The 6516-nt window shown below is 30.8% G+C and overlaps 1 long non-coding RNA gene across 1 annotated transcript; it reads left to right on the forward strand.

Annotated features, from left to right (window-relative positions):
• Window positions 1-4363: 4363 nt before the first annotated feature.
• On the forward strand, window positions 4364-6183 carry LOC132733726 (uncharacterized). The gene is made up of 4 exons (XR_009626203.1): window positions 4364-4449; window positions 5280-5460; window positions 5818-5914; window positions 6079-6183. It is a non-coding gene; the product is annotated as an uncharacterized LOC132733726 (long non-coding RNA).
• Window positions 6184-6516: the final 333 nt, after the last annotated feature.

Here is a 6516-nt window from a genome sequence, read left to right on the forward strand (position 1 = left end):
CCTACCTTCGCTTTGAAGAGTACTCAAATAGGCTAGAACTACTGTTAACTACATTGAAACTGAGGGCTATGGGTTCAAACCTCAGATGGGTCAATTTTTTTTATTTTTTTTCTTTTAACGTTATTTATGTATCTCTCCATCCATTTTGGGTAGAAAAAGTGTTTATTTTTTATTATTTAATTTATATAGGTATTTATTGCCTAAATAAAGCTAAATCTAGTAATAAATATGATACCTGATATTTTCAAAGTGTAATAAAATCAAAACTAGACGGTAAAAGTATTATATATTTTACAAGATCAACCAATATACTTTTCTTAAAATTTAGGGAAACTTTGAAAACAGGCACTCATTTGGGTAAATTTTAAGGATTTTTTAAATTAGGCCCCATAAGTAGAAAAATTATCAAACACGTGTTAAAAATGGATGGGGTAGGGTAACATTTTTATACATATTTTATAAATTTTGAGTAGAAACCATAATTTTGTTTAATATGATGATTGTTAGCTGAATAGTACTATTTGTTTCTTACCAAAAATTAAAGGGAAAACGTTTTTCATTAGAATGTTATTGCAGATTTTTTAAAGGTTACTCATTTCTGAAAAAGGGCCCTCATACACCCTATCTTCAGTTCATAAAAGTGGCCATAACTCGATTTCCGTACGGTAAAGATTGTTTAAATTTTGCATACAGGTGTACTTTAAGGTATATATCTGACCTATGATATAACTTTTTCAGTTCCTTATAGTGCCCGTTAGGGTGGTAATACCTTAAATGCTTTTTCTGTGGTTAGATATGTCTTTGTTTTTTGTTGTTCTTTTTTTATTTTTTGTTTGTTGTTTTTTATGTTCGTAATAGATATGTATTGTTGCCGTATATCTTACTTACACACAATTTCCAACTTTTCTTAAGTGTCTCTTTTAAATAATTTTAAACTTTATGGTTCATTTTGTAGTAGGGTAGTTATGGTAGTATAGCCATATATATCACACATAATGTTTAATAACGCACTCTTGTAAAGTCGTTTTCAGATCCCTGCATGTTAGACTGTATATTATTTATCAAACGTTAGCATAATTATAATAAAACAGATTGTCACAGTTTTGTCTGTAACATAACTTCGTACGCTTTATGATTTTGAAAAGTTGTGATAAAATGACTCATAAGACCATAACCTTTGTCATGAAAGAGAAGTATAGAGTCAATGTCCCAATGTTATTTGTTTACTTCTATATGGAGAAAATATCTTTATCGTTAATCGGATTTGTATTGTTTTGGTCACAATTGCGTGATAACATCGCGTAAAATGACTATTTTTATACATGTGTTTATATTGTATTTATTTTGATAAGAACGAATAGTTCAAAATAAAAACATAACATATTAAAAGTTCAGATTTAGGCTTGTCACGAAAACTGTCCATGCACACTGTTTTCATAAAATACTTTATCTTAAATATTTTAAATATAGACATGTCTGTATAAAACACGCGGTAAACGATATCCCATTAAAGTGATTCAACAGAGTATGAGATTGTCTAGATAAATTTCCTTAAATAGTAATTTTAGCGTAAAAACGCTTTATTTAAAACAACCCCGTGATCCTTTACAAAAAAGAACGGTGAGAGCATATTGCTTGGTAAATATGACATTAATACGTTGAATGAAAAGACGTTCACCTTAATTATCAAGATAACAGTTCAAATTTCCTATCTGTTAAGTTTGAAGACTAAAGTGCCAATTATTGACAATAAAAGAAAAACGAAATGTGAAATAAAATATTTTGGCACAAATCGTTTGTAATAAGAACCAGATTGTGCAAAATAAATTTAGATTTTGGATTAATAACGTAAATTCACTAAACACTATCATTTTATCAAGACAATGTTACGCTTAAGGAAATTAGTGCTAGCATTTCCGCAAAATGCATATATCATAATGCAATACGCGCTCGAGCTCGTAAAAACCAGACAGAACATTCTTGAAACAGCAATGCAATACGAAGTCTTAATAATGCTATAAATACTATTATAAACAATGCAATACATACCCGTACCAAAAGGAAAGGTTTGCCGTAAACTCGCCGCAACTTTGCCGCAAATTCGCTGCAAACCTTTTAGTTCGCCGAAACACCGTGTCAAGTGTTTGCAAGATATCGCCACTAGTGGCAACTCTGTAGCAAACATTTGGCGACTTTGCGGCGAATTCACCAGAATATTAAGTTGTTCGCCAAAAGTTTGCCAAAAACTTTCAGTGGAAAACTAATTTGCCACAGATTGCCAGAATCTTTCTATCAAAAAAAATATTCGCTGAAAGTTCACCAGAAACTTTTCTATAAAAGCAAGTTTGCCAGATAATCGCCACAAACATATCAGTTCTGAAAGTTAATCCAACTTTGTTCAGTAAATAACTATTTTGCTAAGGAATTACATGTATATTATTATGCACATATAAAAAAGTCCTTCATGTACCTACCTATAATTAACCTACCTACCTACCTACCCAACCCTATTTTAATGGGTCGGGAAATGGAAACAAACATATTTTTATTTTTTGCCTAAGAGTTATCAAATTGAAACATCATAATATTATGTATCATGGAGGGTATTGTAGTTCACAATAACAGTTAAAAAATTATAAGGTAGAAGACCCATAATGAAATCGGCAATCTTCGACAATTACCGCCATATCTCGCCATTTATCGTAACGAACTTCGTTTGTTTACGTATAAAGTCGGAATTCTAATAATAGCGGATATCCTCGGTCACGTGGTAGTATTCCCCAAGAAAATGACGTAATTTCCGTAGATATCTAACATGGCGTCTTACAGGCGTGATACGCTCGGTCGATTCAAAAAAAGTGTAAAAAGATGCAGAAAACCCAAGTATTCCGACTTAATCATAGAACATAACTATAGTGCAGATAACCAGTATTACGGGTCAACCAAACCAGCTCTACAAAACATCAACTCTTCCTAAATCGGTTGATAAGAGGGAAGAAGAATCGTTGTCGTTGAGTTTGAATGACAGACTATTCTCTCCCTTACCAGTTCCTCTCCCTGACGGTTCTCTCCCTAACCGTTTCCTCCCCTGACGGTTCTCTCCCAAATATGAAATATGCAGACAGTTCTCCCCCAAATTTTATTTGTTAGTTATCATTTTAGTTTTTACTAATCTAATAATATTTCTTGAAGATTATTAAAAGAATGTATTTGATATTAAGTATTAAAAGTGCATTTTATGATTATTTGATTCTGAAAAGTGTTTGTAAATTTAACACCTTTCATATTTTAATCTTATTAACACCTTCATTGTGAGAGGTGTCTTTAATGGACAGTGATTGATATACATACACCTGTAATTATGTGAAGGTCTAGTGATATTCATTCATTTGTTAAATAGTGAATAAGGTGGTTACAAGTATCCTAAATAGAAAATAAAAAAGGCAATAACTGGTATGCAATCACATTTCACATTTACTTTTATTCAAAATTGATTAAAGAACATGTAGTCATTAACATAAAACAATATATATTACCAAATAAGTAATAAAAATATTTGTTTATCAACACCTTTTCACAGTTATTTTAATCATTAGATTACACCTTGATTCTTGAATAATGAATTAATAAACACCTTAATTATCTCTGACAGCAAACTTAACGCACATGTGTATTGAACTCCTTTCTTCATTATACAAAAGTATGAAATTTAGCAATTAAAATTTATAAATCATTTTTTTCTTATAATTTTTTTTCTTATTTATTAAAAAAAAACAAAAACAAAAAAAAAAACTCACCTAATAATAAATATCGAATGATTATCCTATTCAAGTAAATTAAACACATTAAAAAGTATACGTTAGAGCTAATAAAAAATATCAGAATAATATACTAATATGCTAAAAGAAAACTTTTTATCTAATCTATGTCAATTAATCATAAACATGCCCATCTAAATACTCCAATAAAATATTTTTTTTTCTAATTTATATCAATTAATATTATAATTTAATAATACACTTACATTGTATTCATTTATTAAACATCTAAATACTTCGACAATAACGTATTAATAAAAATAAAGATGGGGAGGAACTGTCTGCTTATTTGCAAATATGCAGACGGTTCTCCCCCAAAATAGGGAGAGAACCGTCAGGGAGGAAACGTCAGGGGAGGAACTGGTAAGGGAGAGAATAGTCTGACTACCGTTGAGTTTGCCGTGTTACGGTCAAACCTAAGATTTTGTAAAAAATGTAGACTTGGACCAGTAGGCTACCATTAACTTTTGACAACATGTTAGGTGAATTTAAACAGGGTGTGTCTGGATATTTGTATGTGAAATGTCGAAAAACAGAATGCGGTCATGGAAAAACACATAGACTCTAGTAGATTGAAGTCCTGGGAAAGTTGGAATGCCATGTTTCGTTGTCAACACAAAATTAGGAACAGGTAAGTGATTAATGTATTGCATCATACTTTAGATTAAGTAATATATACTGATTATTAATTCATAGATGTAAGGTCTCGTACCAAAATGAATATACATTTAATAATGATTTATCAGTGTTTATCTACTTGTCTTCCAATGATCAGTGATGATGTCAAACATGTAAAATTATGAGAGAAATTATGCGGACCAAATTTATGTTTCAGATTTATAAATAATTAATTTATTATACAGAATTCATCATTACATGTATCTTGTTTGTGTTGAGCTGTAAAACACTACTCCTTATTGTGAAGGAAGTGGCTAGCCGTACGGGCCCGTACGGCTAGCCAAAAGTTCTAGCCGTACGTGACTCACGTACTCCATATAATTTTGAAAAGTGCCGTACAGCTAGCCAATACAGTGTGTCCTGGCTAGTCGTACGTGACTCACGTACGGCTAAAACTTTTGGCTAGCGGTACGGGCCCGTACGGCTAGCCACTTCCTATTGTGAAATTTTTTATAAACTTCCCTCTGAACTGTTTTAATTTCCCCAAAGTCACTGAGAAATTTGAAAAACAAATGATAAAACGTTGCTAAATTAAATCTTGCAACAATGCAATTTTAGTAAGACATTACAGAATCCTACATGTACATTATATAAAAGACACAGTTTACACTAGGCTGCCAATACACACAGTCACAGTAATATTCAACATACATGAGGCAGCTAAAAATAGCTCTATATAAATTTATGCAATGTGTTATTATCACGGTTATGTAAATTACAATCCATGTGAAGTTTTTTTGGACACTTATATGAAATAATTTGTTTCTTTTCATTTTCTTACAGCAATGATTGATAGTGTAGGTGGGCCGGTTAGGGTCAACAATTTGTTGTCAACACTCTATATACCAACAATTGGAAATAAAAACATGAAAAGAAATGGAGAGACGTGTTGGAAATATCATTGAGACAGTGGCTTCTATGTCGACAGAATCTGCTGCGAAAGAACAAAGATCAAGGAAATGGAGTAAGACATATTTACAATGATATTTTCGAAATAACATGTAATTGAATTGGAAGAATTTCAAAAATTATTTTGTAATTATATGTCTATGCAGCTTGTCATGGTATAATGCTATATTGCTGGCACACTCGTGGTTTAGGGAACCAAAGAATATTATACAATCCATATATGAGAAAAGAATTTTTAAACAATGGCTTTGTTGTTTTTGCATGTTACTCTATATTCATGTACATATTTTTTTTTTCAAAATAACATGAATGTGTAATTGTTTTTTAAAAAAAGTATTTATTTCTACATGACAAACTTACCTTCATTGGTTTAAGACTAAAATTCTTATTAAATACATGCATTCTTTTTAAGGGATGTGCATCATGAAGAATCAATGGTATCAGAAGAGAAGGTCTTATTGACAAGATCTTGGAGGATGTCCTTTGCCAGATGCCTCGCCAGCACTAAAGTGAGTACTGGTAGTTTGTTTTCTGTATTTTGTTTATTTACGAAAGTAAAGGACTATGCAAAACTGACTGGTGTTGTTAAACTGTTTGTGTTAGGTCAATTGCTTCAATATATGAATATCTCTCCATATACTGTTTGTACATATGTATTTTCTTTTTATTCAAGGTCTATTCTTGAGTCAGATGCTACAGTTACAAATGACAGTGAATGGTCAGATTTATACAATTGTGATGAACAATCCTCAACAATACATCAAACAAAAATGCCTAATAAACTGTAAGTTGAAATCTATGAGGTTTTTTTATATATATTTATAATCATGGTGTAGCAATTAAATGATAATACTGTGATAATTTTGTAATGCTATTTGGGGTTGTCTTTAATAGAAACAATTTGATGTATCTTCATGTGATGAATAATCGATATGCAGTCTGAATTATTTCATAAAATGATTACTAAAATTGGTCAGGAAAAAGTCGTGCAATCAGCATTAAAAATTAACAAAATGTATGAACATTGTGTTACATTAATTATAAATAAGTTATTGTCAATTCATTGGTGTATCTTCAATATTTGTCAATATTACGTTTAAAGATGAATTTT

The sequence above is a fragment of the Ruditapes philippinarum genome, unplaced genomic scaffold, assembly GCF_026571515.1.
Source record: "Ruditapes philippinarum isolate M1 unplaced genomic scaffold, ASM2657151v2 ctg3736_1_1_1_1, whole genome shotgun sequence".
NCBI lineage: Eukaryota > Metazoa > Mollusca > Bivalvia > Venerida > Veneridae > Ruditapes > Ruditapes philippinarum.